Source organism: Saccostrea cucullata, unplaced genomic scaffold (genome assembly GCF_032062105.1).
Source record: "Saccostrea cucullata isolate Sc308-1 unplaced genomic scaffold, CSIRO_AGI_Scuc_v1 ctg14352, whole genome shotgun sequence".
NCBI classification, from domain to species: Eukaryota; Metazoa; Mollusca; class Bivalvia; order Ostreida; family Ostreidae; genus Saccostrea; species Saccostrea cuccullata.
Window position 1 is genome coordinate 5,795 of NW_026919738.1, and position 10,376 is coordinate 16,170.

Sequence of the window (10,376 nt, forward strand, 5' to 3'; positions counted from 1 at the left end):
CCCAATGAGCCTGTCTGTGCCTGACTTAGTTTAGATTATGTTTTTATGTCTGTGGTATATGTGTATGTGTCCAGCTTCACACACTTTCATGTATGTGCTCGACTTCACACACCTTGGAAAATATGTAATAGGTTGTGGTAGATGCTTGTGTGTTTGCATATGTGTCCAGCTTCACACATTTTCATGTATGTGCTCGACTTCACACGCCTTGGAAAATATGTAATAGGTTGTGGCAGATGCATCTGTATTTGTGTATGTTGTCCAGCTTCACACATTTTCATGTATGTGCTCGACTTCAAACACCTTGGAAAATATGTAATAGGTTATGGTAGATGCATGTTTGCATGTATCCAGCTATACGCATTTTCATGTGTGTGCTCGATTTACGTCAACAGTGTAAAATATGTAAACATGGTGGTGTAAAACATTTACAAGTGTATGATGCACACAGAGAAAAAAAAGTTCTGTGTGTTTTGTTCTGCAAGAGTGATCGTATAAATAAACTACAATTATGTACTGTTGAGAATTTGACAATCATAATAAGTAACATATATTCATTTTACATAACTGTACTGAAAATTACACATCCAGTTTAAATTACTGTACTGAAAATTAAATTTGTGCAAAAACTCACTGGCTGAATAACATTCAAAATCATGAATGCTTGCATGTTCATCTATAAATCTCCAAGATATTTCTTAGTTTACATATTCTTGATCAAATCATCGATAACAGTGTATATTCTTGATCAGGACATCCATCCTAGTGGTCTTACAACATATTTCATAATATCAGTTTGCATGAATAAATTAATTTATCCTTGTTTCTCATATCTTGAAAATAGATGCCGAAATTCTAGTCTACAGTTTACTTAACAGCACATCACAAATAGAAACATTCAGGAAAAAAAATTCACAAAAAATAAAATCCAAGTAAAACAATTGCATGTACATTCAAATCCAAGAAATATTAGGTAATATTCCAAGTAAGTGAGTAACTTTATATATCTCTAACAGTTCTATCTACTAAGTCTTCTACATTTCCATCTTCCTATCTTATTCTAAAGTTCTGTCGCACTATATATATACTCAAGATCCGCTCCTGACAATCAGGAGCACATTACAAGATCCTTAAGATCAGGAGTCAATACACAGGTCATTACGATCAGCAGGGAGTATAGATAAGAGGGTGATTAATATACAGATAAAATTTATGTCATAAGTGTAGATGATCATGTGTGAACAATTAAGTAATGAAAAGTAGTGATTTACAGATAAGATATTCTAAATCGTTACAAGTTTACATATTCTTGATCATATCATTAATGAGTAGATATTCTTGATCATGTCATGTGTATTGGATTCCCGTCTCTGACATCTTGTCTTGTTCACCAATTAGTTCAACAGTCATCTAGGTACTCAGGTGTTGTACAAGTCCTAATAATAATAATTTTCAAAATTATAAAGAAAAACAAAACAATTTTTAAAGAGGTTTTCATTACAGGGTTTGACATTAAGCTTTTGGAATACTAGACCAGTCGGGCTACTCTGGCACATTTTTACTAGCCCTTACCCTTTAACCACTAGCCCTGACCAAACTTGAGAAAACATAATTAAAGTACAAAAAAGTGATTATTGTTTTTTTCTGTGCAGATGATGAGAATCCACATTGAAATAACAACATTTTCCCGCACACGTCACATTGAAACTCGGTCATATTCATGTGGCTTGTCGTGTTTAGTCCTAGTTTACTCAATTTGTATGTACAATATTACTCGATGCCATTAAAAATGTTCAGAGAATTTTAGAGAAGTTTAGCAAGAATAATTTTATTATTATAGTTTCATTGTTATTTACATGATTACTGACGTCGTAAACGTGAATCTTTTGATAATGACAATCGTAACTACTAAGCCGTTTACGTAGACAATAAATAGCTCATTGTTTCTCTCTAGGAAAATGGCCGAGTAGTTACGAATGTCCAATACATACATGTATGAACTGATAGCACTTCAGTCATGCTGTTTGTAACATATGTGGTTTTCTTTGTACTCTGCGGTTAGAAACGTTTTATTTTTTCATCGGCAATAAACATGATAAATAATTATTTAAAAACATATAATAAGTTCCTTTATTTTTCTTACATGCCCAGTCGGTCTAGTACACAGACATTTTACCCGACCGGACCTATCTTTTACTAGACTCAGTCGGTCAGACGTGCCTTAATGTCAAACCCTGCATTACTTCTATTGAAATTAAAGCACAAGCTTTTGAAGACATACTTAAGTAACTTAAAACATGTATGACTAAACATAATGGAAATTTAGACAATGCGACTCAATGTCAAACATGATAGTGACACATCTGTAATATCCATGAAACTTACTGAGATACTTAAAATGTTTGTGGCATGCTTTCACTAAGCTAAGCAATATATAAACATTTCTTGATTACACATTGAAGTCCAAGGATTAAAAAAAATAAGTTTGTTTCCTGTAACATTCCCAAAATATCAAGGGTCGGTAGGTTGGAATTTTTTTTTTTTTTTGCTTTTGAATGGGAAACATCCCCAGACCGAAAATACCAGGTGTTATATTTACAGTGGACACCCAACATTACATCCTAAATGGCTGCCTAGCGGCAGAAAACGAACTTCAGAAAGTTGTAGGGGGAAACTGTTGTTACAATAATGATTACTCTTTATATTTAAGGTAAATGTAAACTAGGTTGACATATTTTATGTCTCAAATTAAGCTACAAGCTATTGTTTTAATTTAATAAATGGAATCAGCTGATTGATTAAACGAAGTTTTGCCATTTGTCAGGAAATAAAAATCCACCCGGGGGTAATTTGAATGGGTTGGTCGGGTTACAGGAAACAAACATAATTTATTTTTAGGCCCAATCCTCACCTGACTTGCCCATTCATATGGATTGGTTCTATGTTGATAATCCCTTTCAACAATCTTCATCACAACATCTGAATGTCACCCATCTTCAAAATTAAATCTGCCGCTCACCTCAAATGTATATAGACTCCCTGTACAAATGCACGGAAAATAAAATTTTGAATTAAAAATGAATTATCTCTTTATCATACCCGGCCTCTTTTAAAAACGTGAGAAAATAATTTAAATACTTTTCTTTAGATAAAATCATGTAGTGAGTATCCAGCAATGGTGAAAAAAAAGTTATCTCTAGAATTTTACATTTATATTGAATGAAAAATGCAGTGTTCCCTCTACTTAAAAAAACTCAAAAGACATTACCTAAAATGGAAATAAGATACAACTGTGACTGGTGTCTCAGGCACAACCAATAAACACAAGACCTTTCCATCCTTAGCAGACGGGATGCATTAGCTCCACATTCCTTGCTTGTACAAAAAATATACAATGAAAATTTTTTAAAAATGAGAGCGAAGAGTGTTACATGTACTTGGGGGAACAGAGGAAGGAATTTTGAAGTCAGATTAACTATATTTTTGCCAGTGTTGGGACGGATAAATTTCCATAATAAAATGAAACGAATTATTCGTAACAAATAAGACACATGTATTACAGTGCAGTCACCATCACACATTATGTATAAACATTTCTTGATTACACGTTGAAGTCCAATCCTCACCTGACTTGCCCAATCATATGGATTGGTTCTATGTTGATAATCCCTTTCAACAATCTTCATCACAACATCTGAGTCATCCATCTTCACAATCAAATCTGTCGCTCACCTCAAATGTATATAGACTCCCTCTACAAATGCATGGAAAATAAAATTTTGAATAAAAAATGAATTATCTCTTCACCAAACCCGGCCTCTTTAAAAAATGTGAGAAAATAATTTAAATACTTTTCTAAATAGATAAAATCATGTAGCGAGTATCCAGCAATGGTGAAAAAAATTATCTCTAGAATTTTACATTTATATTGAATGAAAAATGCAGTGTTCCCTCTACTTAAAAAAACTCAAAATACAATATGTACCTAAAATGGAAATAAGGTACAACTGTGACTGGTGTCTCAGGCACAACCAATAAACACAAGACCTTTCCATCCTTAGCAGCATGCATTAGCTCCACATTCCTTGTTTCTACCAAAAAAAAAAAAAAAAAAAAAACAATGAATTTTTTTTTAAAAATGAGTGCGAAGAGTGTTACATGTACTTAGGGGAACAGAGGAAGGAATTTTGAAGTCAGATTAATTATATTTCTGCCAGTGTTGGGACGGATAAATTTCCAAAAAAAAATGAAACGTATTATTCGCAACAAATAAGACACATGTATTACCTTGCAGTCACCGTCGCACATAACTGACAACATCCCAAATCCCTTTCTTTGTTGTTTACTTGGCGGAATTTTCTTTGCCTTTTAAACTGGTTCCCATACATTGCCGTGAATCAGTCCTACGTTTATTGGTTTTGTTTACAAGCTTCAGTATCAATAAAATCTCCCGCACATTTACAGTCTGTATTGTAAGCTACTAAAACATACTTTACACACAATTTTCAGCTCAGTATTATGTTATCCTCTTCATTCAAGTAATATGTAAACTCTTCTCGAATGTAAAACGAACGATGTACTCTGATAAGTTACCCAAATATGGCACTGTGTATTCGGTTGAACAGCCAATCATTTCAAATCAAGTGGAGCGGGTCTGCATCGCTATTTTGACGAAGGTTGCAACCTGTTGTAATTTTTTTGAAACCTCATCTAGATTTAAGGAGATTCTTGTCTTGACAACTGCTGAACCCCCGGATTGGCAGGCACTGCAGGTTTGTTTACGATTTCCAGCCGTTTTCACTTTCAGCATAGATCATGATCAGTACATCGTGCATGTAGTGAAACAATGAAAGTCAGGCAAAACTACGCTGTATATGTTATTTACTGCCAGAATGTTAGATTAGTATTTTGATAATTTGGGGATTAAATCTTTATGGGTTTCAGTTTATTCTGTAAAGGTGTATGTCTCTGGAATATTAACAAAGACATGTATGGAAGGGAATTACCGCCAAAAGTCTATGTATCTTGCTTTTATTCTTATTCTGCCTACTTCTTTATGCTTTGTTATTATTGTAATTATATGTCACTTTATTGTTTTCATATTCGTCTTTATTACATTTCACTTTGACTTTTATCCTTCTTCATTTTGTCCCTTACTTCTATGTTGCTTTATTCTTTTAAATTCATTTTACTTTCTTTTAAATTGATACAGTTTCTTAAATGATTATCTCTATTACGAACGTGAATTCAATCTCACAAAGAATGAAGCATATTCAATGAAGACGAATACAGTTATCAAAATTTAGTGCCGCATTATAACGCTAGGTGGCAGGGGTGTTCGCTACGAGTGTTGGTAAAACTAGGTAAGCAAACCCGGTCGGGGTTATTCGAGTTTTTTTCAATTTTCTGCCTTAATACTTTATAAATCGAACTTCTAAGGACCGGATATCCGATCACCCGATCCAATGATGGAAACTCCGCATTTATTTTCTCTGGGCACACAGGAATAGCGGCCTCTTTTTTCAGACATAACTTTATATACATTACTGAATATGTTCATTGAAAGGCCGACCCACTTTTTGTAAGGGTAAGGGTCAAATAAGGTTAATGTAGTATAGTAGGGAGAAAATTTAAATTTGATACTATAGAGGAAGTTGAATCTAACCCCAAACCCACCCCGCCCCGAAAGCATTTTAAGTGAAAGTTGGGGGGGCCTTCAAAAAAAAACTTGACAGAAAAAAAAAGAAAAAGAAATGTCCACTGTCCAAACACGAAAATCCTATTTCGTGGGGGGGGGGGGGGGGAGGTGCGAACTTCAGTGTCAATTTCTTTTCAAAACACCACCGCTATACCTATACTGCATCGTGTCGATGGAAAGTGGGGGGGGGGGCTAAACCTACGCAGCAATGTTCAATGTCTATACTAAGTCTATCTTTGGAAAAAAAAAGTGGGGGCTAAGCCCCCCTTCCCCTCCCCGGTTCTGACGCCTATGTATTTTCAAGTTTGGACTATTTCCTTGTTTTTTATTTATTTTTTATTTATTTATTTATTTTTTTTTTTTGCTTTTCAAATTGTTTTCAGCCGGGTAGCTTGAATTTTCAAAAACGATTCTACGTCACTGTTCTCTCGCCTGAAAAATATAACTCTATTAAAGTTGTTTGTTTGATAATTGAATTCCAGTTTAATTGACATAAACTGTTAAATATTTTGATACTAGTTACCCCTTATAAATTGAGTTGTTTTTCAGGACCTTCCACTGAACTGAACTTTATTTCACGACAGATAGTAACTGCTCATGCGTGTGATTCTAGGGACGGGGCTTTGCAAAGGAGTGAGGAGTTTTTATGAGTAGGCGAAGTCGGAACCAGGCTACACCCCAGGCATACTAGAAACTCCCCAGTCTTTTTTCTGCTATAATATTTTATATTGATTAGCACTTTTCAATTAAGAAAAGCAATATCTCTAGTATGCACCGTATTTTACATCAGCCAGAAGAGTAAAAAAAAAATCTTAAAACGTGAAAATTCTATTCGGTGGTGTTCAATACCAAATTTTACTCATATGCCACTAAGTACATGACTTTTAATATTTAATATATAAATTGACTATTAGTACTGCAAGAAAAAGTGTGAGGGATGGGGGCAACAAGCCTTTCGCTGAACTTTTCCAGTAGTAGAAAGTCTGTTACGTTTAGGAAAATGTTTCGTGGCCACCCTCCCCTCTACCGGTGAAACTTACCCCATAGGAGGTCGTACAGACGGAAGTTAGTATATTTATTGAGACTTGGGGGTGTGATAATGATTGTACATTGTATAACGTCCCTTTAAATTCGAGAATTTTTAACTCAAATGGAGAAGCCACCTCTTGCCGGTGGAGAGCTGCAAATTTGTCCTATATACTCGGCACTTATAGCCATTGAGTAGTGAGGGATCTTTTATCGTGCCAGCACCTACTGCGATACGGGACCTCGGATAATACGGTTAAGATCTCATCAGAAGGACCCAACTGCACGTCCCATAGTGGTATTGATTGACTCCTTACTACTGTGTTTCGTGACTCTAGAGCAGACGCTGTAACCACAGTGCCACGCAGGCGACTGCACCAGGGGGGTGGGGGTGGGGGGGGGGGAGAAGGAAGTCATTATCCATTTGTACTCGTGAAGATTATCTATGTTTAACTGAATGGTTAAAATGATTTAATGATTAACCACTATTAAAATGATATCATTTAAACATTTATTCATATAGGACGGATAAGTTTTCTTCAAAAACTGAAAACGTTAGTATGCAAACATTATTTTACGATTAAAAAAACTATTCGGGGGAGGGGTTGCTATGAAGGGGGAAGAATTATTTTATACAGCGAGATTTTCCCACGGAAGACTAGCTATATATTGAAACTTCCCTGGGGGAAGTCTCACTGTATAGTCTTCCGAAGGAAGCACCACTATGTAGTCAGTCTTCCAGGGGAAATCTTACCATCTTCCGAAGGAATGGCATTTTCGGGTACATACCTGAACTTATAACAAACATAATTTGAAAATTTTAGTTCGATTGATAAAGTATTAAGGCGGAAAATTAAAAAAAAAAAACCTCGAATAACCCCGGCCCGGGTTTGCTTACCTAGTTTTACCAACACTCGTAGCGAATACCCCTGCCACCTAGCGTTATAATGCAGCACTAAATTTTGACAACTGTATTCGTCTTCATTGAATATACTTCATTCTTTGTGTGACTGAATTCACGTTCGTAATAGAGATAATCATTTAAGAAACTGTATCAATTTAAAAGAAAGTAAAATGAATTTACAAGAATAAAGCAACATAGAAGTAAGGGCAAAATGAAGAAGGATAAAAGTCAAAGTGAAATGTAATAAAGACGAATATGAAAACAATAAAGTGACATATAATTACAATAATAACAAAGCATAAAGAAGTAGGCAGAATAAGAATAAAAGCAAGATACATAAACTTTTGGCGGTAATTCCCTTCCATAGACATGTAGTGGGATTAAAATGAGTAGTTAAAACAGAGCCGGGCCGGGAATTTGATACTGAAACCGGGTTTTTGCTAATTACTGAGAATATACACAATCAGTTGTCATAAAACTTAATTACAGATGTATTTATGCCTTGGCTGAAAAGTTTCAACTCCGAAATTGACAAATAAGTTTATTTTATTTATAACATTTTGTATTTTAATTGTGTCCATTTTGTTAAAATACAGGTTGAGTGAAATCAGTATGCAGATTGTTGAAGGGAAAACATCAAGACGGGGCAAGGAAGACGACAAAACATGACTGAGGATCCCAAAGTTCTTTGGTACAAGCACATTTTTAAAAAATCAAATAATAAGTATCGTGAAATGTTACTTGAACAAACATTTACATTATTTTATTTATTTAGTGCTTGACTTGCTCGGGAGTCATTATTGTCAAATGTATTCGTATAAAATGTTCAATTTCTTTTGTATAGGCTCAAGCTACTCAGCCTACCATGAGAAAATTAAAGGCTCTGCCATGAAGAAGAGGTGGGTTCTCAAGTTTCATATTATAGATGGCAAGTATTGTTTAGATTTAATTTTAAAGTATTCTTGATAAAAAAAGGGTGTTTGGCAGTTCATAGCTATTAACTGTGATTGCATTGTGTATGAATGTTCAAAATCAATTCATTCTTTGGTGACTGTGTGCTTCAAACACATAATTTTTAATAAAAATATTGACTATATATTTGTCCAGGTGTATAAAATGTTAATCACTGTATGAATTCTTTTTCAGAATGATTGTCATCTTCAATTTGAGGGACTCTCACCTAAATCATTTTACTGTTCCATATCAGGAAAAAGTTCATGAGCAGAAATATGCTGTTTGGGAAAAAGGTACATATATCCTAACCCATAACTTGAGTATGATTCTGTACACATGTACAGCCAAGCTAAATATGTAGCACTATTGTGTTCTTTTTGTAAACTGACTACTGAGTTGTCAGGAAAACCTATCATTTCTTTATGTTTCAGGGATTTATTCTTTGATTGTGATAAGTACCCTTAAAAAGTACATAATTCTCAAATTGTAATTTTAGGCATTAGGCTTTTTGTGATAAGGGATACATGACCTAACCCATTGATTCTTCGTATAATATGTCAATATTAGTCAATATTATGTCAATAATAAGAGGTCCACTCATCTTATTAAATTAATACAATTTTTATTTTTGCGGTTAATGGTCATGTATGAACTTTTTATTTATTAATTAGGTTGTGTATTGTTTTTAGTTTTATTAATCATGGTATTGTGAATTCTGATATCACATGCCTTTGAAAATATTCATACTTAATGCATAGCACTGAAAATATACTTGTAGATTTTTTTTTCTTTTAGGAAAAGCATTAGAAGAATGCCTGCATGGGAAGAAAAGTTTTGGACTCTGAAAAGGGAGATGTGACAAATACATTTTGACAGTTATTGATTTCCACTGAAACCAATATTCACAAGAAAGAGGAACATAGTAGTTTTATGTTGATTCACAACTTTAAATTCAAGAATGTACAGTTGGTTTCATTATAAAACATGTCACGTACGAAAAACATTATCGTGAAATGTACTCTGTCTTCAATACTTATTTATGTGTATGTGATTTGCAGGATAGGATGTGGGCAACATATACTGTCAAGAATCTTGATGTTTTTGATCTTATATTTGTAAAAAAAATTGTAATAAACAAAGTTAAAGTCAACTTTTTGTTACTTTGTATATATTAATTATGATGTCCAGACTTCCGCAGTATCGACTTGGAAGAAAAATCTTAATTATAAATTGCATAAGGCTTTATTCACTAGAATGGAAAACAGAAATTATTAACTTTTGTGGTAATTAAAGATGGTATTTAATTAAATTTAAGATCTGTAATTATCATATTTAATATATCCTAAATATGGTGTTTAATGGTTGTAAATATTAATTTTACTTTTTTGTAAAGTCAAGACAATGTGGGACATTACATCATATTTAAGTGCATGTAAAGTAAATGTAAAGGTTACCTTTTCCAACTTTGACTTTTTTCAGAAAAGCCAATTAAAGGCATTGTAAATAATAAATTTACATTATCTTTACTTGTTTTGTAAAGCCGAATTTTCATGCAGTGCACTTCTCTTTTTTCCATTTCTTTTAAACCAGGGCTTTAAATATTTTTATTCCTATTCGGGAAACATGTTTTCTGCTATAGGTAACATTTTATCAATAAAGGGTTATATTATTAATTACATGTAACACATATTTAAAACACGAATAGGAATAAAGCGTGTCGATCCCTGAAGTAACAAACAGAAAAAAAAGAGGGGGAGGAGATCCATGCCTCAAAGTGCCTGTATTTTAGTAAAA

At 33.7% G+C, this 10,376-nt stretch overlaps 1 long non-coding RNA gene across 3 annotated transcripts; it reads right to left on the reverse strand.

Annotated features, from left to right (window-relative positions):
• Positions 1–1,361: 1,361 nt before the first annotated feature.
• LOC134237136 (uncharacterized) lies at positions 1,362–4,310 on the reverse strand. 3 transcript variants are annotated; one of them, XR_009985766.1, is made up of 4 exons: positions 4,288–4,310; positions 3,986–4,091; positions 2,912–3,039; positions 1,362–1,436 (listed from the first exon to the last, which is right to left on the reverse strand). It is a non-coding gene; the product is annotated as an uncharacterized LOC134237136 (long non-coding RNA). The 3 variants fall into 3 exon arrangements; XR_009985768.1 differs by lacking the exons at positions 3,986–4,091; positions 4,288–4,310 and adding an exon at positions 3,269–3,353; XR_009985767.1 differs by lacking the exons at positions 1,362–1,436; positions 2,912–3,039 and adding an exon at positions 3,672–3,752.
• Between the last annotated feature and the right edge of the window lie 6,066 nt (positions 4,311–10,376).